This window comes from Homalodisca vitripennis, chromosome 1 (assembly GCF_021130785.1).
Source record: "Homalodisca vitripennis isolate AUS2020 chromosome 1, UT_GWSS_2.1, whole genome shotgun sequence".
Taxonomy (NCBI): Eukaryota; Metazoa; Arthropoda; class Insecta; order Hemiptera; family Cicadellidae; genus Homalodisca; species Homalodisca vitripennis.
This window is the reverse complement of record NC_060207.1, coordinates 68,683,011-68,708,123: the sequence shown is the minus strand read 5'-3', so window position 1 is coordinate 68,708,123 and position 25,113 is coordinate 68,683,011.

Here is a 25,113-nt window from a genome sequence, read left to right as displayed (position 1 = left end):
CAGTTTAATTCATTTTAATTGAATTTGTCTTCTGTCTGTCTGCAATACAGACAAGTTTAGGTAGGAAACTTTATCTTATTAGTTCTGATTTGAAAATCAACTAGCTTAATTAAAATTGTGTAATTATTTAGCATATTGGTTCTAACATGGATTTATCATTTTACTAACCACAATCCCGAGCTATCTCGGGAATAAAACCTATGATTTTACTACTTAGAAGGCTGGTGATGTGTGATAGCGACATTGTGTATCTGAAAATACAAAAGCAAAATCGAAATGATGTATTTTTAAATTTTGTTGCTCAGGTAATTTTTGAGTTGCGTTCTCTGACAAAGAAAGCAGAGGACAATTCTTCATCACTCTAATGGACTGTGGCGTCCACATTAGAGATGTATGCACTGACTGTATCTGTAGCTGCACTACACCGGTCTGTACTCAGGCGTTGGTGAATAATATAATTACCGCAAGACGTATTCTGTCATCTAGTCTTTTTCAATTACGTTGGATTAATAGTTCACTTTATCAATATAAATGTAGTTGTTTTTTATTTCTTTAATTGTATATTTTAAAAGTTATTTCATCGCATATTCTGAGATGGTGAAATAAAATAAAAAATTAATTTATTCAACTCAGTTTGAGTCTTGATAATATAAAGTTGATAAAGTTCCTACGTTATCTTGAATAATAATTGTAACACCAACAACCTAAAACTTAAACAGATTCAGTGATTGTCATATTGTTATTAGAACCTTACACTAAGTAATGTAGTGACTCCCCACTTGTCATGTTTGAAAGGTCATCACATAGTGCTTTAGGTCTTGGTGGTTAGGCATTATAATGTTATAACTAATATGAAACATTACTGACTAATACTGAGCAATACTTTCCAGTAGTGTTCTACATGGTTTTATAGGCGTTGTACTCATTTTAGAGTTTATGTGCATGGAGTTGACACACAACATGGTTGTTGTGATTAAGGACTTATGCGTGTCACAACGCTCTGATAGGATTGTAGATATGTGTTAGAATTGTTATTCACCTGAGGAAACGATCAGCCTGGAGATCTCGAAACCTCTTGTTACTGATTTTATGTATCACTAAGCAATGGCCAACGTTCGGGAAAATCTGGTTTCCTTCACAGTTCTTCCTCCGTTATAAACCAACTTCAAACAAAGTACTCAGGGATAGTTTCTCGTAATACATGAGTTTGATTGAGCTCTCTAGTTAGATATGAGATATTGATAAACATTAAACGACACGAAAGCTTTCAGTTATATATTGGGCATTTTTTGACAGCTCTAACCTAATACTTAATTCCTCCAGTGCAAGAATACAAGGAAATCCCCAGAGCATTTAAACTTAAAAGTTATTGCTCTTGGCGCGTCTTCTGCCGAGACGCCATTTAACAGCAAAACCTGTCACTTAGGTTTGACCAGAGAGATAACAAAGGTCCTCAGCCATTTTATCTTGTACTTACGGGAAGATTCTTTTTATTCCAGTCTCTGGGATTCATGGGGGAAAGAGAAGAGATCAACGTTCCCGTCGTGGGGAGGGGGTTGAGCCTTCAGTTCAAAACTGTAATCTAAAAATGGCCATCCAGTCCAACAATCACTCTCCGTAAAAATTACTGCTATTTCTCCATTTACTAAACATGTTTGGTTACTGTCTTGCCTGGACCATAATGGGAAACAGTCTGAAAAGTTCAGCAGTTTTATGTGAACAGAGAGAAAACTTCTGCTTGAAAATTGGACTGCGGGTTGAAAATATTTTTACAATCATGACAATGAGAGTACGATATATTGCTATGTGTTGTACATTGATCTGATCAACTCCATAATCTATTTTTAATCTGCTTCATGTTACAATGCATTTTTAGGAATATGAGAAAAAAGTTTATACTGATTAGTTGTCCAATTTATATGTTGCACTTAAGAAGCATATTAACAAAGTTTCATGGCATTTGTTTTAATTCAAATAATCTACATATTTAATAAAGATGATAACTTAGACACGGATATAACGGCATATAGAAGTATTACTGATAATTCATTTCCAATTTAAATTTTTCATTGTCATACTCCAATGAGTCGTGTACGAAAGGTTTGGAATGCTTGAATTTACCAAAGTTTTGACTTGAAAGCACATGTATGAAGTATCTGCATGAGCTGTCATCATATGTAAGCCACTGTCACAACTAACTGTCGACATTGCCATACTGCTTGTTGTGACAAATGTTCCTCTAACTTTGCTCGCATACTAAACTGTGACAGATGTCACCAGCCGTCGGTCGTAGCAATTTAATAGAGTAAAAGCAAAATTTGTTATAAAATAAGATTAGGTGTTAGGATGTCTGGAAATATTTACGTGTATAGTATTTTATACTATTATAAAAGTTGTATAAAGAACAAATATTCAAATAAAGGAAATCGCATAAGCATGTTCATACTATTCATAAAATTTTTAACATTTAATCAAATTTATCCTTTAGTTCATCATACTACATGTGTCATATATAGTCACATTGTGTTTTAAACGTTTAAATCGGAAAATGATAAAAATCACCTAATCTTAAAAATGGTGTAAAGAAAATATTATTAATTTGAAAAATTACTAACAAACGCTGTTTATTCTAAACTATACTACTAAAACACTGCTGGCATAATTATGATTTTTAACTAAGGCGTTCGTAACGTCCTGAACCAGCCACAAGGGCAATACCAGACGATTGGCTCTCCCAACAATCAGTTGAACTTTTACCAGTTGATCACACTTCCCTTATCGATCTCAGTCCTTTGTTTGTTTAGCGTTTCATTGTGATCTTTTCATCTAATAGTTAACAAACTGACTTCTTTAAAGATTAAAACTTGTTTTATGAAAATTTATATCCCGTTAGTTAGTGTTACTTTTTGTAACAATGCATTTTTAAAATTACATTCCCAAAAGATTATAAATTAACATTAATTTTAAGATTTGCGGGACTAATACCATACAACCTTTTCTTTCGTATCCAAATGAGGCCCTAGATTGACTGACGTAAGTGAGTCGTCTTGTACTTTATTTTCTTAAACAATATATAAGGAGGTATAATCAAAACTACTGATCAGAGTACCAGTGCAGAAATGAGTTAATTGCAAGTCTCCCACAAGAAGACCGTACTTTCCATTGATTTATGTTATATTTAAAGGTCTCATAAATTCAATATGTACACCACGCACTATTATTTATCTAAACGTCTGAACATCACGGACGTTCGTATATAATTAACTAGAATACTATAAAGTTTGTATTTTAGTATAAAAAATAAAAGATCTAATAAAGTACAGTATATGAGTTGCAGCTACATTTATGATGGATTAACTCTACAACAACAACTTACTGACTTTGATTACTCGTGGTGTAATCAGCTATGAAGTTACTATATAAATTTATATTGTATAAATATTTTCTTTCTTTGGAATACATTTAAGAGAATACTAGCCCTTTTAAATTCTTTAAAATTCTAGTCTTATACATTTTGTGACATATAACCACAGTCCAAAATCTTTATTCTTTAAATATTCCGGAATGTTTACATTAATATCTGTGTTAGGTTTTCAAGAACATTCTTACTTCCCACCTTCTGAGTTGTCACTATTTGTCATTTATAAAGTTTGTAGGCTTAGTTACAAGTTTGAAAAATGTGCAATAAAATGGGTTTTCAATTATTAATACAGTCTAGCCTATATCCATAATACTAATGTAGAAATGGCGGAATATTGAAAGAATAAAGGATTTCGGACTATGGTTATATGTCGAAAAATGTATAATTGTATGTTTAGAGGATGGATTTCAAATCTGAAATCCATCCTCTTCGTTAGGTAAGAAGAAAATTGGTACTTATACATGTAATTTAAGAAAAGCTACAACGGGCGGCAATTGATTGCCACAAAACATTAAGGTAAGTGATAAGTAAGAAATATACAAAACACATCCGAGAACTGCTTGGAGTCCATACAAGAGAAATGAACCCAAGCGTTATCACTGCACAGAACACGCGTCAGAACCACAAGTACCAGCACAGACGAAATTGGGACACTAACAAGAAAATCGTTGTGGTATCGTGGCGTGTCATGTGAAACAATGAGACAGGAAGGCAATGTTGGGGATGAGTAAGAGGAAAAGAAGCCACCTCTGCACTATGTTTTGATCCTAGAAAATAATGCCATTGTGTGTATATGAAAGTTTTTAGTTAAGGTTTGTTTTTTTGATAAATTCTTTTAGGTTTACTAATATGTTCTTTCTTTAATATTGGTACCCAAAATTAGTTTAACCTCAACCAAAGATTGTCTTAATTGTAGGTCTGCTTATTTTAGGTATGAATGCCCTATAAATTTGTGTTTTAATGAAATTCTCCTTACTTCCTATTTATAGCTTCATTACATTACATGTAGATGCCAGCAATGTTGAGCTTCTTTAGAATTGTTCACTAGAACTTCTTTCTTCAAATATTACATTTAGCGGTCTCTTTTTCTCGCCTGTATATTTCTTATTACAGAAATTGTTATTCTGTAATCACAGGTTTTTGAGTCCTGTGTAAAACATTTTTTATGAGGCCTTATCTAAGAGTATTGTGTGCTCTAAAAGCGGTTAAAATATCACATGTTCTATCTACTCTTCATAGTTTCTTCGATATCCCTACGCATAAGAGATTGGCATTTACTTACAGTTTTCTTTGTTTTCATTTTATGACCAAAGTTTCTTTTGTTATTTCTTTTACAGATATATATATATATATATATATATATATATATATATATATATCACAGTAGAAACGCCAAGAGAGCAAAGAAAGCATGACCAGCTGGCAAAAGTTCAACTGATTGTCAAGGGAATCAATGGCCCAGTATGGCTCTGTGGCTGCATAAAGTCTTTGTTGAATCTTAGTTCATGTACTAAAAACAGCAACAGTTTTTTTATTTCAATGTCCATTTATACGTTTATTCTTCTATTTGAGTGTTGTATAAAATATATATCTATTTTGTAGATGCTCCTTATTTATTTAATTTTAATTGTTAATTTATGAAATCAAACCATCCAATAATTAAGTTACATTTTCCCAACCTTTTGCCTTGAAGGATAGCATCCCACATTACGTGTTTCAGTTTTATGGATCTAGTGATGCTTTCCATTAGAGTGAAAGGGCTTACAAAAATAATATTTTATTACTAGAGTGTTTAGTTTAAAATTAATAAATAATGTCAATAATCAGTAAATATAGATTTAACATACTTCACAGCACACTCACATACCTTTCTGTTAGACACTTCTCTCGAGAATATTTTGTGGGTTGCTTATTACAATGTATTAGTAGGCTAAACTACTCTGATATTATTTCATGTTCACCCTAAATACAGTTAGGTACAAATGGAGGAAGATATGACCAATTCCTGCCGAATGCCATAGGCAATTGATTTATTTAAAGTAAAACTGAATTTGAGTACATTTTCAAACCTATGTCAAATACCACGAACGATCTACTGCAATTACTACTATAAACGTGAAATCCTATAGAATCCTGAAGAGATCACAAATTGCTGATACTACTCTCTTATGACTTGTTTTGCCTAAATTTATTCACACTCAATGTCACATAATAAGTATAAAGTGATCTTATAGGAGTAAACGTGATTGCAGAATAAAGTATACAACAACTGTAAGTAATAAGGATTGAAATACTGTCAGGTTTTTCCCCGTGGAGTTATATCTTTGCCCCGACACATGGCGTCTTTGTGGACTTCAGTATTAGCAAGCATTGTTTTCTCGGATCCTTAGTATGAGTGATGCAATTCACCTTATGCTTGGTACCGTTGAACTTCATTGTGTATATCTTTTGGTAAAGGTCCTACAAGTTATAGTTAATAAATACAGTACTGGTGGATATGATCTCCCTGTGAAGGATGAAAACTCCTGGATTTTATTAGTATTACTTATATATTAGTATGTTAAAACAGTTTTACCATATTGGTTTAGTTGCTCAATACTTATTTTTAGTTTCACGAATAGTCTTTTTTAATTTGGATGAAAAACACCTGATTACAAAACTGATACATTTTTGTGACAGATTGCTAGGTTTGGTGACATATTTCACAGTTAGTGCGAGCAAAGTTAGCGGAACATTTGTCACAACAAGCAGAATGATTATGTCGGCTGTTAGTTGTGACAGTGGCGTACACATGATGACAGCTCACGCAGAAACTTTTTACTTTAAAGTCAACATTACTTAATTTCTGGACATGTGCTATCACTTCTGGCACCATACAAACTTCGTATAATTTACATAAATGAATAATTATACCTATTCTTCAAATGCCCCAAACACAATCAAGAATGCTTAAAATGTGTAGGTTTTGACGACGCTGCTTTTTGTGATATATAATTATCTCAGGAACGTTTGGTGTGGCATTTAAATAGGATATGCATATGAAGACCTGTTATTCAGTAGATAAAAGCGGCGGAAGTGACGGGCCGCTGCTAGTTTGTTTATAAATAACAATGATTTATGTAAATTAATAATAAACACTCCTGTGTAATTCATTTAAAATATTTAAATCTCAGGATCATTTTTAGAATAATTTACTCAAAGTAAAAAGAGCTAGAGAACCTGATATCGGGGAGTGAAACAATGTGTATCAATTAAATACGCAAATTCCTTTGCAACATTTCATATAATTTGAATTAATAGCGTAAAAAATTCTCAGTTGAATTACTTTTCGCCAGAGTGGAAGAATACAAAGTCCATAGTAATCTATTGAAAGCAACAATTATGATGTAATAAAATTTAGCTCTTTGATGAATTTAAATCAGAAGTAAAATGTTTATGGTAAATAGTATTTCAGAATTCACTTTTAACAAGTTCAAAGTTAATTAAAATTGCCACAGGCTCTTATTTCAGGTTTTCAAAGCAGAATTTCTGGCTCATTTTTATTTCACAAGCTATATAAGATCTTTCTTGTTGCCGTGATAAAGAAGCATATACGTGCTCTAGAAAGCCTGCTGTAGTAAAAAATGTCTAGTTGCGGCCCTTTTAATCTTGCTCTGGTCTAAGTTATTCGCGGTTTCCTAACTATGTTTGCATTTTTGCTCCGATGCAACAAAAAAAAATATATATACGAATGTTGGTCTGAAAGTCTACTGTGGTAAAATAATATCTACTTGCAGCACGTTTGATATATTTCCGGTCTAAAGTCTTTTCAGCGAAGCCGGGATTTTATTGATCTGATAGACTTTTCCGGTAATTAAAGAATACTTCAGACATTTCATTTCAATCCGGTATAAGGCAGGTTCGGTGTAGTTAGTCTGTTAAGGGCATAATACAAAAGTGTGAAAAATTCACATTTCAAGAATACTGGGAAGTTAAAAACAATTGTGGTTTTTTAGGGGTTTTACAAACCCCTTTTTAGCCTCTAGTAGTGGCTGATATTTAAGAAAACTCTTTACTTCTTCTAGTTAAGTCATGAGACATACCTGTGCCAAACTTTTACTTTCTGAGATATTGGGAAAAGGAGAATTAGTGAGGGCTCTGCCTTTTATACATAGATGCTTATTTAATAGGTTGAATATGTATTGATTATATATTATTACAGATAAAAATAAAATATTCTTTAGAAGAGTATATTGTGAAACTTGATTGAAATGAATGATTTTGTGTTTGATATGGATAAATAATCGTACATATTACATTGGGGAAATTTATTGGGGAATATTTATGATTAGGTAGTTTTTTGAGATTGATACGATGATACATAATAATATTATTGATAACGTTTTGTAGCAGGTGAAAACCTTTAGAAAATAATTATTTACTTAATAAAGATTGCACCTGTTTAGGTCTCCGAGGGAAAAGCACATCGTCCTACATAAACTTATCTTAAAATAATTTCTAAACTACAAATCAGAACTTTTAAATTATATTTTCTTTCTGACTTGGATACAATTTCAATGCCTTCTGCAATGTGGATTTAAAGTGAGAAATTCATACAGTGGAAACATTTAACGAAACCGTTATCGTGACGTGAAATTTAAAATAGGTTTCTGAGTACAATCCTACGACATTTTAACATATGACAAGGTAACACATGTATCTTATTCATACAGAAAAGGAAAAATAAAAAAGTGGGAAGCCTATAATAAATCTCGGTGACGTGGAATGAGTCCCGTGAAATTTAAAATAGATACTCATAGATTTGAATAAAGTTGCAAGGAGGACCTTAACTTATAATTTACTAGCTTTGAATAAACGATGATCAGCCTTCATAAGACATAACTTGCCTTTCCAACACATCTAAAATTAAAATTATAAAAAACTTGGGCATTATTCTGAGGTCTTTTACTGACTGAATCACAACTTCCTGCAGCAGCTACATTAGTTACTGTGAAGGCCTGACTCCAGACAGATGTTCTGTAGTTACAGTCATACAGTCATAGTTAGTGCAAACATCTCTAATATGTAGAGACAGTCCATTAGGGAAATGAACTTACTACTTTTCGTCTGTCAATGCAACTCAAATGTTAAGAAATTGACATAATAGTATGAAATATCTATTTCAGTTTTGCATTTTAGTAGTAAGTCCAGAAATTAGTTAATTCAATAAAATAGTTAGTTTTGGACCGTAAACTAATGTAATACGTTTTAAAAAACGAACTAAATTTCATGAAGTGTGGAATAATTTATATACTGTTTATAAATCACGATTATTTGTAATACTGTACGATCATATAATTTGGCACAATTTAAAAACTTTTGGCTTATAATGATTGCAAATGTCCAAATACCCATTATCCTTTCAAACTTATCATCGTCAATACAAACTTAAGAAAAATTAAATGTTTGTTACCATCGCTTTCCTTTAGTGATTACCAATATATACTGTTAGTCGGTGGTTGCTTGTGTATAAGCAACCTGTAAACAAACTACAATCGGAACATTCAATCAAATATCGTATAAATAAAATATGGGATAATTGAACTGTGTTATGATGAGAAGCCCACTTTAGAACCGACAAACAGTTCCAAATTAGCAACACATCATAATGTATCTAAAATGATGCCATATATGGCAAAGTCAAGATAGGTTTTACATTACATTAAATTAAAACATATCTAGTGTAATAGTTAAAATAGTTATTAATACTCGTATGCCTAATCTTGTAATTCCATTTTAGATTGAAATACAAAAACTCAAAAATATCAAGAATGATGAAAATAAAAATGATTAGCAATTAATATGATAGTGTGCTGATCCACACTTAAGATTAACATTATTTATTTTGTAATTCTTTAATATAACATTTACTTCAAATGCAAAAGCAGTGGTAAAATATTTTTGTGAAAGATAATGTATGGGGGATCCGCTTATATGTACGCAGATCGTAAATCTACTTTCTCAAATAATTAATTAAAAATATATTATAGTGACTTTATTTTTATTGCTAAAGTGAAACGTTTGTTTAGTTTTGCAATAAGATATATAATTTACTTTATTGAACAATTGGATTCGTTTAAATCAAATACCCACATATTAGATTGTTTGATACCCATTGAGAACACGTATTGCCCAATCAATTATTGGACGATATTGGAAGAATGTATGAGAGCTAATCCAATTTATTGTTCCACTAACCGTTTCCTCTTACTCACTTAACTAAACCAATTTACTTTAGGGATTTCTGTTGCGGTACTTCTCTTCAGCTGCAGTCAAAAAATACATATTAAAGAATGTTTTATAGTATTGCTTTAAAACTATCTTATGAAAGTTCTGTAGTAAATATTATCAAGTTATAGAACGTTAATAAAACTATTCTCGATCAGGTGGTATTCGAAACTGTAAAGTTAACTTGAGAAAAGAAATGATAAAAGTGCTAAAAAAAGTCTTTTACTTTAACGCATGTATGCAAAAAGTATACAAATATAACGAGAAAAAATATTTATACAGAACTTCAAAACTTTATTGAAAAATTTGTTGATAACGTAAATAATTGCATTGTGTTTAATAGCTCAGTTTAAGTTGAATAAAATTGTATATTATTCAAAATTATGAGTCTGTAGTTTAGTCATTATCCATAACATAGAATTTTATTCGGATAATCAACAAAATGGTGAATTTTGCAACACGAAAACATAGCACTAAATTTGTAATCATGTTATAGTCTCTAAGGTATGTCTTTTATTTTAATAATTCCAGTGGTTAAACACATTATGGTAGCTTAACTTTTATCAGATTTGCATAGTATCTATTACCAACTCTTTATAGGAACCCTTCTTAAAGTTTGTATCTGTGTATTTTTTATTCGTCGGTGCTCTTGACAAACTGAAGTATTGGACTTGAAACTTATCACACATGTTCTTCTTGGATTCCTTATGATCACTATATATTTGGGGATAGAAAGGTGAAAAATTAAGTTAAGAGTATAATTCTAAAATTGGTCCTATGGGAAACTATGGTGACAATACGAAAAACGCGGAATAAACGAATTTGTAAACAGGTGTATCGTACATAATAATACAACATTTTTCACTAAGTTATCACACATATTATTCCCCTTACTTTTATAGAATCGTTGGTTTCATATAAGATCAGATCATTTAATTTATTTGCGTTTGGTCTGGTTTGTAATTGACATTTCGTTTTCTTTTGACTTACATATATAAATCTTAATTTGTAATACTTGTCTGATTACAAGTAAAGTATGAATTATAGAGTGAGTTGCGACGTTCTTAGAGTATAAACCGTGTTATTTTTATTCTACCTCTAATGGTTACGTTACATTTATCAATTAATTGATTAAAATATTAATACAGGATCATTGAATATTGGTTTTCTATCATACCAATTATATAACTCATATTAGTTATATACATTTTGTTTTATGACTTACAGCTTTTAAGTTACTGGGAAAGCTTATACAATTGATCATAATTGACAAACAAATGCGTCTTCAAAATTGTAGTTTCAAAATTGATGGATTAATATATGTAATATCACAAAAAATATTGCTAAGTTTCTACTGAGCGTGATGATGAAGGCTAACTCACTTTGATTGTGGCTCAAGCTGATGAGGTTTGGTTGATTGCTTTCGCTTCCTAAACCTCCTAAGGGTGTCTTGACATGAATGCCGCTCCCTTAGTTAAACACACGTCACCTAATACTTGATAATAATAACACCTAATACTGAATTAAATTTATAGTCCAGCAGCATAAAGGCAATTTACCTACAAAACACAACCAGGTTTATCTTCAAATCAATAGACGAATTTTATTTAATAATAAATACATTTAGTGCCTTGTGTAAATTGAAAAATGGAAGTTTATCGATATGAGTAAAAATTAAACAGTAATTATTTTCTGCAACCATGTTTTAGTTTAACACTTGAAATGACACATGTGACACTTAAAATATAGCTGGTATAGTTTAAGAGCTCACAGTCCATTTTGAACTGCATAAGTACACAGCATAAGGATTATTTAAAACGATAGAGCAATTGAAGATCATAAAGAGATTGTTTCCCTCGCTAAATGTGGTAGAGTTGTGTTTAAGATTATAGGTTTTTATCTAGATACACTTAAAAATAACCGTTAATTGTATACAAACTAATAATATTACAGTTATTTGAGTAGATATATACACTTAAACTTACTTTAAAGACCTGTATATTTTTATCGTGCACTGATTTCACCTTTGTTTACTTGTATGGGGTTAGTTATAAATGTGTCAAGCTAAAATATATGATCTGGAAAAAATACTATTTATTATGTTTAACCCTTTTGATACCCTCCCATTTCGACCCCCACAAACTCTAAAGATATATGTTTACCCTTAAACAAGCTTTATGTATAAAGCTGTTCAGTTCTAGTTAAGGTTCTTTGCACCATATACTCGAGAATACTTGATTTGAGGACATAATTTTAAAGGCTGCTGTAGAGCTCGATACAGAATAATTTCTGGTGAAAATTAAAGGTAAAAGAAGTCTTATCTCCAGGAAGCTATTGTAGTGGACAATTAAAAGCCAAACAATATGATTCCTTTGTTGGTCTTAAAATAGAAACATTAGCTTTAGCTTTCCTCTCTCTCCGTTCTTTTTGTGTTTTCTAACCTAAAATGTACTGAAATTAAAAAAACCAATTGATTATGTCTTATAGTATAGGCCTACTATACATTTATTAATGCCATAGACTTTTTGTAACTTTTTCTAATAAATATTTTACAATACATTTACGCTAATATGCGCTTATATTCTATAAAGACACTATATTTTTAGATTTATTCAAGGATGAAAGTAAGCGGTATATTAATTAAGTAGGTTTTTAGGCTTATGAGAATTGCCCACTATAGCACTAATAAACCTAATGCATTATATATTGGTAATCAGCACAAAGGTAGAATATTACTAACCATTGATCACATATGGTATATACATGAATGTCCAATAAGATAAAGATGTTGTTCTATTTATGACTAAAAAATAACAGGGATACGAGCTCGAACGTGCTTGTTTGTTCACTTCTAGTTATAATTTTGCCCCAATGGTTGCTATTATACTTTTACAGTGTTAATATTATTTCTTTTATATTTTATCAGAAACATTTTATACAAATTTACGTGTTTTATTACTGAGTGTGGAATTAATTCTTCCATTAAAATATTTTCATATGTATACTTGAAGTTCAAAAGTAGGCTGTGTACATAGTATCTGGTATATCTGATACAAGCAAATGTATAACCTTCATTTCCTTCATTACTTTTTTATCTATAAAACGAACAATATAAACATAGTTTTATATATTAAATTGGAAAACAGATAAATTAAAAATTCTGTTGTTTTTTATAATCTATGAGATTCAACTTTTCTAAGGATTCCAGTGAGGTATTATGCTCATTTCGTTTATCTTTCAATGTATTATTATACAAACAAATATCCTAATTAATATTAAAAATGCGAAATACCATTTTTTTATTTGCTTACACACACACAGCTATTAAAAAAAATTCAGTGATAGGCAAAAATCTAACGCATTAGAAATACTAATTAATTTGTTTTTTGAAATAGCATTAAAAAATTGTTGTACATTTATCAATCTGATAGTTTTTTGCCGTCTGAATACTTCTAGCCATCGTATTTCAGTTCCGGTATAAGGTATTTTCGGAGTCGTTGGTCTGTTGAGGGCTTAATACACGTGAGTGTGAAACTCAGATTTTAATAATACTGGGAAGGTTGAAACGAATTATAGCATTTTTAGGGTAGTTTTAAGTCATTTTTATTTTGGTTCCCAAAACTTTATTTAAATAAATGGCTCGAACAATGTTTTTCATTATTCATTATTAGACACGTTATTGTTCAATGTTCATATTTAATTGTAATAAGAGTACAATGTATATGTACATATCAATATAGTTATTTACTAATATTAAATTATTCGTAACTCCATGACCTTAAATATACTTGAGTCTAAGCTGAATGTATTATATTATAAAAAAAATTAATTCAATGACTCATCTATTTCCACATATTCTCCATAATATTATATACCAGATGTCTTAATTTCCACCCCTACTCCCTACTTAACGTGTTCAATATTTATAATTTCCAAATACCTTATTTAAACACGAAGGGAATATGAGGTAACATGAGGACGTTCTTTATAGATTTTAAAGTTAGTGACAATTTCCCTTAATGTAATTTAGGGAACAACTAAAGAATTTTGAATAGGATGGCAAATCAAGGATGGCAAATCAAGTGATACAATACCAAGGGGCGTTATTTCTAACCACACTATCCAAATTCAGCATCGATGGAGGCAGCTTTCATTTTTACCATTCTTTTACTTTTATCCAGGCTTTTAAAATGAGTTTCCACTCAATGGGATATTCTAAAATGTTGCAATTTCAACACATTTTGAGGCACACGTTGTATTAAGATTATTATTATAAAGAACTATTATAAAAGGCAATAAATTTGTTTTACTTTGTAAATTCTCCTTCATTGCTTAGCCACTAACATTGTAATCTAATTTTAAACGTTATTTAAAGCGTAGTTATTTATTTCAGTGGTATACATTTATATTTCGGGTAATGATACGTGTTAAGTGCATTTCATGTGCTTCATATCACAAAATTTAAGATTATATAATTATGAATGCCTTTGATTAATAAACCGACACTACGGATGTTTAAAACCGTAAACTTTTATATCATCAAAAACTTTAGTTGATAGCTTCAGTGTAAATTTAAATTAAAATGTTTACAGATAGTACATTCAATTTATTTTCAATTTTTAATAACTTTGTATGTAAAGGCTAATTGAGCTTCAGTTTGAGTGTATGAATAGCGTGAAATGCATTATAAAGCAGTAACTATTTGTCGTGTAATACCACTAAAAATGCCAATACAACAGACACAACACGACCAAACAAACAGTCCGATCTGTACGAATGGACAGACTATTGTCTATTGAAGTGCTTTTTTTGCTCACCATCCACGTAATGTTGCTCCACATACATCTGTAGTATACTCACGCGTTCCCTGAGAATTGGTCAGTGTAAATTGTTCTTAATTGTACTTATAATACTCACCATGTCATAAAATCGAGAGACTCTTCATGAGGGTATGAACCATTTTATAAATTTTACAGGAAGGACAAGGGATTTTTTAAAATTAATGTTATCTAGATAAAAACTGTATGGATGTGTCTTTATGCTCCTTCATGTATTCTTAAACTCATGTGTGCGAAAACAAACAAACAGAAAGATCCTAGAGAATTGAAACATCTTTTGGTCCAGGGAAGAACCATATTGATTTTTGGGTCAAAAGAACAAAGTGCAGTCCATGTGTTATACCATCCGTTTGTCTGTGTGTCTTTGCAATGACTCTTGAAAGAACTAACCAAATGTTATTTTCCATTATCTGGAGTTATTTTGGGTTTTCTTGGATTTATTCATCCCTTAAAATGTGTTTCACAAGATTCGTTTTTTTTAATAAAACATCTGATTTTTCTTTCCCTAGATAGATACAATCTGTCCGAATCCAGCTGTGGTTTGTTTCCTAGTAATTGACTAGCTGACCCGGCGAACTTCGTACCGCCTTAAAGGGTCCACAGCATCCACATTGGTGCTTGAAATGTGCAGAATAAAAGACAAAGTAAAAAATAAATCAAATTAGGTCCTATGTGATTTTTTTTCCTTCACAACTAATTTTAAATTTAAATAGAAAAACAAAATAAAAAACACAATTCGTAAGTTATCTAAAATAATTTACATCGCAATAAGCAGCAAAGCCACAGATACATTAATTTATTAATATTGATTCTCTTTCTTCAGTCGAGTACCTTGTGATATACAACATTTTTTGTCTTGTTATTAGGTGCAAGAATGAATAAAGCAGATGGTTTGCCGACACGTGAACATGCCACATATAGTTGTCCATGAGAAAAACATGGATTTTCTAAATTTAGTCCACAAACGCTCAAAGATTGGCCTTGTGATTTATTGATCGTCATGGCAAATGCAAGACGAATCGGAAACTGAGTTCGTTTAAATTCAAAAGGCATATGGGTAGGAATCATCGGAATCCTTGGAATAAGAACTTCCTCACCTTTAAATTTTCCTTTAAGAATCGTCGCGTGAATCACATTTATCATCAATTTTTTACAACCAAACGCGTTCCATTGCATAATTTTGGTTGATTTAGATTGCGAAGCATTATGACTACTGCTCCAACCTTCAAAAGTAAATTATGGGGTGGTAAGCCGGGCACATCCAAAGAGTTTAAAAATTCAGTTGGATAGTTAGTGGCCTCATCTTCATTTGTTACGCAATCAATAGATTTGAATGTTTGCAGAGTAGGCTACCATCAATTTGACCCTGAATTAAAAAGTTCAAGTCATCCACATCCTTGTTCTTAGCTGCCAAGACTATCGCTCACTCAACCAATTGTTATTTTTGTGATTAGTATTGATATTTGGGAAGTCAATCAAATTTACAGTTGTTTGTTTACATTTTGGTATTCACGCAATTGTTTTTTTTTTCAAGATACAGTTTTTTTACTCTATGCTTTCAAACTATAGGTGTAAAGAAATTTAAAAATAGTAATTAAATTATATAAACATATATTTCTTTTCTCGCATTATATATGTTTACAAAGAACAGCTGATTAAATTTGAACAGGCTCTTTCACTTAATAACATATGTTTGCTGCAATGCATTTCTTACGGGCATTTTTGTAACTTTTAGAGACCAGTGGGGCGGAATCCTGAATCGGGAACGGGATAAAAAGTATCCTATGTCCTTCTCCCAGTTCTTAGCTACCTCCCTACCAACTTTCAGCCAAATCGGTTCAGCCGTTCTTGAGTTATAAATAGTGTAACTAACACGACTTTCTTTTATATATATAGATTAATTAAAAATTCTTTATCTTCTCCTTCTATCCCATACTCTATATTTAATTAATGGTTTATTAAATAATACTACATCAGCTTACACAAATTAGATTTACTTACATTAACAACAACCTTTATTGACATTAAGTATCCTTTTCTCATGGATGTAGGTAAAAAAATAATAATTTGCCAACAAAATGAAATTTCAAAATGCAATTTATGTGTATTCTTTTGTTATTATGAGTTCCTTAAGCTAAAATGTTAATAACTTGCTGTATGTTCTAGAAAATTTGTAATTGTTTCATATGCCTTTTTTTCCATGAAACTATTTTATTATGAAATCTGAATATGAGGTTCGTACGCCTCTTATTAAATAAAATGAACAATGCAGTTAATATATTGTATATTACCTAAAGTATAGCATCAGTATAAAGCTGCCTCTGGCGAAAATGACGCAGTTTTATAAGTGGAAACCCTTAAAATATATACAATAGCACAAATGAACCTTAACTATGCAGTTGCATAATTGCTTCTACACGAGAGAATGTCTAGTGACTGAGGTTGGCTAGCAGCAGGTGTAACTGACAGCTCCTATTGTTCTGTTCTACTCATCCGGTTAGATCGGGTGAAGTGATATAGAGCTCTATTGTCAGTTATTTGATACTTTAGTTACCAGTATTCCAGTTAGTATTATCCAATAATTGTCCAAGAATCACATACATTGCACAAATATTGTTTGTCTGTTACAGTACGACCAGTGTATAAACAAACACGCCAAACCGATTCATATGTACTTTCTAAAGAGAATTCGTAAAGCATATTCTTTATATTTATGTTGCTAGCAACATAAGCAAGACTAAATACCTATCTTTTTGTAGTATTATGTGTTTTATTGAGTGATAGGTTTCAGCATCCCATAGTCTGAAATGCACCACCGTAGTACTCGAATGAAGCGCAAATATCTTTCTGTGCATGAAAATTGTAAGGTTAACAGATTGAATCTTTTATGAGATATCCTTTTTATGGAATTTATACCGGTGAATAATACACACCAAGTGCTGATTTAATGTAATGGTAGCTACTGTAGCACATCTCTAAATCGAATGTTTGATTTTAATTTGTATTCAAATTATGTCTGCAGTATTGATTTTGCCATCATGATTACCCACAATACCAATTTATAAATCTTTTCTAACGCTCAGCATAATCCCACGGGAGTGACACTAATCATTATGAAATTCAGTATGCCCTATGTTGAAATGAAGGTTTAATACAGAATTTAAAGTTTACAAGTCAGTTCGTTCTCGAGATATAGTGTGAAGAGGCAGACAACAAACAGACAGAAACTAAATGTTCTACTCCCTCGAGTGATAGGTTTCGCTGACGCTAAGCCAATACCGCTCTGTGCTATGTAAGTAAGCTGTTACTGTAATACTTAAACCAAATTATAATGGTAAAGCCAATAAGTAGGAATAAATTTTATATTGGCATGAATCAATATGAATACATGAATAACATTACAACAATAAATAACATTTGTACTATCATTAACTATAAGCAAAGTCCCTCGAATGAATTTTATAATTCAGATTAATATACATATAACTGCAAAATATGTATATATAATTGCAGAATATAATTGCAAAATATTACTTGATTTTTTCGACATTGTGATAATTGACAAAAAGAAGGTAAAAAATAATATTGTTCCTGAAAACCCTGTTTATACAACAAAAGTCCTGGCAGTGAGAGACTTGGCTTAAATTACAGTAAAGCTAATGGAAGTTAGTGATAAATGGTCTCTGTATATATGATCTGGATGTTTTTACAAGCAACAAATAAATAATATATTGTATTTACGGGCTTTTTAATGGGTATTGTAACTTATATCTGTTTAGAAACAGCATAACACCATTATATAAATTACTAATACGCAAATAATAACAAATAGTTTCCTGTTAAAAGGAAGGGTCGACCTTTATAGCATTTGAAGGTGTCGTTTGCATGATGGGACTAAAATAGAAGTCCTGTCCACCCGGTTTCAGCTTACCGTGTAAGGAAGCGAGGCTGATTGTCATGAAGGGTACTACGCTGGAAGACCGCATGCCAAAATCACATTTTCTCGCACAGGTTTTTGAAACACAAGAAGTCTTATTATTGCAGTTGAATTATTGTACCCATCTAATAAATATTTATTAGAGATTTTGACAGTAGGATTTAAATTCTTTAGCTATGAACACATTTATCTATGAACAATCCTAGGATGATTTCAGAGAAATTCAACATCCATTTTGCAGAAATAAGCCAGAGTTTGAGAGATTCTGAGGGTAATTCTTCATTTGTTCCTCCTAGATCATTGTCTTCATCAAGTATGAGTTCCTCTATATTTTTTGCTCCAACTGATAAGAATGAAATCATCTCAGTCGTAAAGTCCTTGAAAACAAGCAATTCAGCAGGATTTGATGGAGTTTCATCCAGGATTTTGTTGAGCTGTATAGATATATTGGCTGATCCTCTTGCACAGATTTGCGAACTCGTCATTTGAATCTGGGAAGTTCCCATCACACTTGAAGCTCTCAATTGTAAAACCTATATTTAAGAAAAAAGGAAGTCCAAATGAACTTAGCAATTACCGCCCCATTTCGATCCTTTCTACATTTTCAAAAGTTCTTGAAAAGGCTTGTGCTGACCAGACTTTCCAATTACCTGTCTGTCAATGGAATTTTACATGACCATCAATATGGCTTTCGTGAGGGGTTGTCTACAGTCAATGCAATTTTTAGTCTTCTAACTGAGGTATCAAACTCATTGGATAACAGGAATCACGTGTTTGGCTTATTTTTGGATCTTACGAAGGCTTTCGACGTTGTGGATCACGGGTTGTTGCTCAGAAAACTTGAAAAACTTGGGTATTAGAGGGAAAGCTTTTGATTGGATTGCTTCCTATCTCCTGAACCGTAGACAGATTGTTGAAATTCCTTTTATTGATGATACAGGCTGCTTAAGAAAACAATTTTCTGAGGAGCGAGAAGTACGCACTGGAGTTCCCCAAGGCTCCGTACTTGGTCCTTTACTATTTTTTACTATTCATAAATGACATCCATCGAAGCGTGAAAGGTTCCAAGTTGTTTTTGTTTGCTGATGATACCTCTTTGGTCATCTCTGGTTGCAATCGAGCCGAGCTTGAAATCCAAACCTTTGTTCAGGCCAGTAATTTGCTGCAGTGGTTGGGTGAAAAACTCTCTGTTTGTAAATACATCTAAAACCAATTTTCTTGATTTTGGAATTAGAAAGTCTGCTAAAACGTTGATTGAATCTCAAAACATTATGATTGGAGAGTCAGAAATGTGTCCTTCTTTGAATGTTAATTATCTTGGAATTGTTTTGAATGATCAGCTAAACTTTTTTAGTCACATTGATAAAGTCACGAAAAAACTAAGCAGCTGCATATTTTTGATGTATAGACTATCCTGTTTTGCTAGTGAGGAAATTCTTTTGCTTACTTACTATGGCTGTTTTTATCCTTACCTTTTCTATGGAGTCTCTATATGGGGATACGAGAGTAAGAAAACTCAATATGTTTTTCGTCTCCAGAAAAGAGCTATACGGATTATTTTCAAGTTGAGTCGTTCCCAGTCTTGTAGAGGTTACTTTCGCAGTAATAATATCCTTACGTTCCCATCCATTTATATCCTTCAGTGTCTTTCTTTTTACAAAAAGTATCCCTACCTTTTTTCAGTCAACGTTAATCCAGCCCATAATTACTCCTTAAGAAAAAGAAACAACCTAATCCTACCCTGCCATAAAACATCTTTTTTTGAAAAACAAAGTCTTTACTCCTGCATCCGCCTTTTTAACTCTTTGCCATCCTGCTTGAAAATTGTTGTGGACGATATGGAATTTCAAAATCGTCTGAAAAAAATTTCTTATTTCGAGAGAGAATATTACAGTGTCCGGGAATACGTTGAGGATAATAAATTGTAGATCACTCCTGTTATATTGATTTGGTCTTGTTGTGTTTGATCTGTCAGTAGTCTATACTTTAAGTTAGGATATTATAATTTTCTTGACGAATGCCTATGCATGTTATGTTTTTGGCAATAAAACGAATTGATTGATTGATTGATTGATTGATATCGCGTATATGAGTATTCAGAAATACAACTAGCATAGTTTTTTCACATAAAATATGATAAACAAATTAAGGCCTTATCTTTCAATTAAAAAAATAAGCAAATAGAAGTTTAACCAAGGATAGATAAAGAAATGCATATGACAGAAACAAAACAACAGTAAAGTACTGTGAAGTTTAGAATAATAAACCGTAACATTCACGTTGTGAGACAAAACCTAGTAAAACTTTATTTAACATGTATGAAATTGACAGTCACAAACGCTACCAATGAACTAGCCACAACGCAGATAAGTCGATGAGCATTATTATCAAGTAGTGAATCCACTGGCTAAGTCTAATACGATCGTGAAATATGGGTGAATATACTCAATTAAATTAAGAATTATGTGACTCCTAATAAAGTTATTGTTCGCCTAGTGTGGTTAATATTTCAAATACCTGTTACTCGTACATTTAGTTCCAATGAAAAAAATTGTATAAGCTTTCAATAAGTTAAAGTAACAACAAAATATCAATAATTGCATATAAAAATTAAAGTAGCTTTTTATCTAAATATGCAGTATTAGCTTAAATATATTATTACTGTGTTAAAATTGACTATTTTCCAACAGTTGAAAACAGATTTCTGGCTTTTTGCCAATAAAAAAATTATAATAATGGTTTTGTGTGAATAAATGTTTTTGCTTACTGTGCAGTAGGACAATTTTTATTTTACTAAACAATACTTCTGTAACATTGATGTTCACTAATAAGTCATGCTAGTAAAGTTCCAAATGTAAATGCTTTGCATTAATTTTCTAAGAATTCGTATTAGCATTTATTTGATTTGCAAAGTAATATTTTTAGTAAAACTAACCATAAGAATCTTTACCTATTCAATATTGTGATAAATATTGTGTAATATCAGTTATCCCCAATTTTAAACACAGTATGTTTAATAATTGTAGCATACACCACATCATTACACAGACCTTTAAAATGGGGACAGCGGCGCAGACCCCACTTATCTATTCGGTGTCACTCAGTATAGACGAACAGGGAAGGTAGTAAATAAGATGACCAGTACACATAGAAAAATGTTTAACAACATATAATAAAAACACCAGTGAGCAAACTCTGCCAATAATAATAATACAAGCACCATTTCTTTGAATATGACAGTAGCGTGACTAGAAAAGATTTTTACTGAAAAAGCCCTAAATTATTACAATCGATGTCGGGAATGGAAGATTTATACCTCTGCACTATTGCAGCAAACTACTGGTAAATCACGCGACATTGTATATGAGTTAAATCGCTGTTACCATCCAAGTGTGTCATAAGGTAATAAATCTTTCATATATTTATACTCTTCTATGTTGTTCCATTCTGATAGACAATATATTGTCAAGGTTAGAAAAGTAAAACAAATTGTTGTCATGTTTATCATAGAACGAACACTAATATTACGCACCTTTATAATATGTCGGTAATATTGTTTTTTATATATATATATATATATATATATATATATATATATATATATATATATAGTTAATTTTAAATATTTTAATTATATGAAATTACACAATCAACAAATCAACTAACAAAATTAATTTAGTTATTAATATTCTTTTATAAGACAACATTTTTTACTCTTTTTACATTTTAAATATTTTTACTAAAATACGATGTTTGTTTTGCCTATTACATTTCTTGTATTTTGGTTAATTTTTGTACAACATTTTTCTCTTCAAAAAATTTACTTAAACGAAATTTAGAGCAGTTTTGTATTTAATTTCTGTTGTTTTCCTTGAAGATGTATATTATGTGTCCATATAAATATACGATGATAAGTTCAAACAAAGATAAGTAATCAGTCCAAATAAGGTCGTTTGCTTTTTTTTGTACAGTTATGTGTGTAATATAAACCGTATGTTACACACATAACAACATTCATTTTTTTCATGTACTTACGAAAGATTTTATAGTAAGTTTATTAGGCACTAATGATAATTCATAAAGCTTCTCCATTTTAGTTAGAAAGAGATAAGAAACCGTAACAGTAACATTAACTGCGGGAGAGGAAGAATAAGGCTCATTAGGTTGTTATTTTACGAGAGTATTTACATTGTTTGATTCTTTATTGTACTATAAATTACTATGTTAAGATAAAGGCAGCAGTAATAATTTTAAGCCAAATCTGATGAACGATTTACAATACCCTCTTGAGTACAGTTACTGGCAAATTTCTATCATACAAAATATGCAATTGTGGTTGACCTTACAATATCATTGATTAATAAATATATGAAAGGGTGAAATCTATTGTCTTTTGAATTCTTGAAGTAGTTTATTGAAAGTAATGAACTATGTTTTTGTCTGAAGCCTCTCTCACGCATCGATCTGGAAATCTAATATCAGTATGTATGTTTCTTTCTTTGTCCTGCGATAGGAGCCGAATGACTTCAACTACCGTCTTTATAATCTTGAAAGAATGTCTCTTTACTCAAGGAAAAGTCAATATCTTTTGAGAATTTTGCAACCATAGCGTGGAACGACTTTATACAAATTGCTCATAAAAGTAAATGGAACGCTGGAAGTGTATGAGAATATAAGAACACATAATATATTTACTGTGCTAATTCATAGTGTTTTTGAGTACTTCTAGTTTTTCTCAGTTTTAACGCCAATATATTGTGATGTCATATTGATTAAAACTGCAATTTCTGGAATAAATTTAACAATCGTTATTTTGGCTACAAACTACCTGAATATCCGCTCGTTGCATACAGCTAATTTAATTTCCGTAACCAACAAAATGTTGACAATGTTGTTGAAATCAAAATAATTCACTCTCTTACTCCCTTTTAGTTTAAAAAGTTGTAAGTTATTAAAAATGGGAATTTTTATACACGGATTCATCTTACACTTCTTATAAGAATGTCGGATAATACTCCAAGGAATTGTGTGAATTCCCGTTTAGGGTTCACTGATTGAATGTAGGTTTGTAACAGAAATTGTCCTTAACTTTTCCATATTTATTATTATATATCGCATATATATATATATATATATATATATATATATATATATATATATATACTATTCTATTCTACGTCAAATTTATGAATTTATCATTTATATAATATATAAAAGGAGTTTTAAATTATATGTTTATTGAAGTTAAACTATGTTAAAATGAATAATAAAATTACAATATTAATCATAGATAGAAGTAGAATATATAGAATGGTGGAATGATAGAAATACATGCTAAATATGGAATGAGACATTTTGATAAACATATAAATTCATGTAATTTGAAGGAATATTCACCTGCTTAATTTATAATTATCTGATTTAAAATGCTTATTTTCTTCTTATGGCATAAATATTTTTAACACGTATTTATAAGTCTAAGTATAACAAAATTTGCCAACAAACACATATTAAAACTTAGGTTTAACAGTAGAAATTAGTTCCTTTACAATAATAGTTTAAATAGGATAAAATGGTAATATCTATTAAAATCGTGAATTGGAGGAAGTATATGTATTAAACACAGGAGATTAGTATTGCAACCTATGCGGTCATACTGTGCTTTATGTAATAGTTAATCCTCCAGCTATATACAAATAACTATTTGTTTTATTATCTATAGCAAAATTTCGCAAATTTCTTGATTTTCAGTTACACAAAATTCTAACTACATTTTCTAATCCAAGAGTGATTAAAATATGTCATAAAGTTTGAATTAAACTTATTATATTTCAAAGTTTTAAACTAATGTTAAAGGATATGATATCACATTTTTTGTTAACTTGTAATAAGTAATACGATACAACATTTCCCTGTTTAACAGTATGTTAGTTATAATAGTTTCAGTGTGAAGGTGTATTGAATAAAACTCTCCATGACCAACTAGCTGAATGATAGCGAAGCTTACAAACTCGATTCAACAACGATTGAACAATTTCATTACTGTCTGTCTGTATATATGTCTGTCCGCATTGTATCTGGAAAAGTAACTGACAAATACAAAAGTTGTATGAAGCTTTATTTCTATATAGGCAGTACTGAATTCAATGAAGGTTCATGTCAATAGATTAATTGTCATGAGATTTAGTTGGAAATAGCGAAACTTTTGTATTACATGTAACAAAAACAGCAACGAGAAAACCGCAGATAAATAAACTTTAAAAATGACACTGAGTAAAATAAAATTAGTTTAAAAACGTTGTTGTACAGAATGGACAATGAACATGAGGGTGGAGATTTCTAAAATTACTCATAATTACGACAACGGGGTCATGTTAGAGGGATATCACTACAAATGATATCAATTTAAATCTGACAAATAACATGTCATCACAGGTAATAACTTTAATTATTTACTAATTTAATTTATAGAAAATATAATCCTCATACGAAAGGGCTAATTTAAAATACGAAACATGTTAATTTCACTTAAGGACATAAGTTAAAGATTACTACGCGTGCCAATTCGTTTATTATTCCGCTAAGAATGTATTTCCAAAATCATTGGAAAAAATAATAATACTAACCAGTAACCACTAACAAGTGTGATT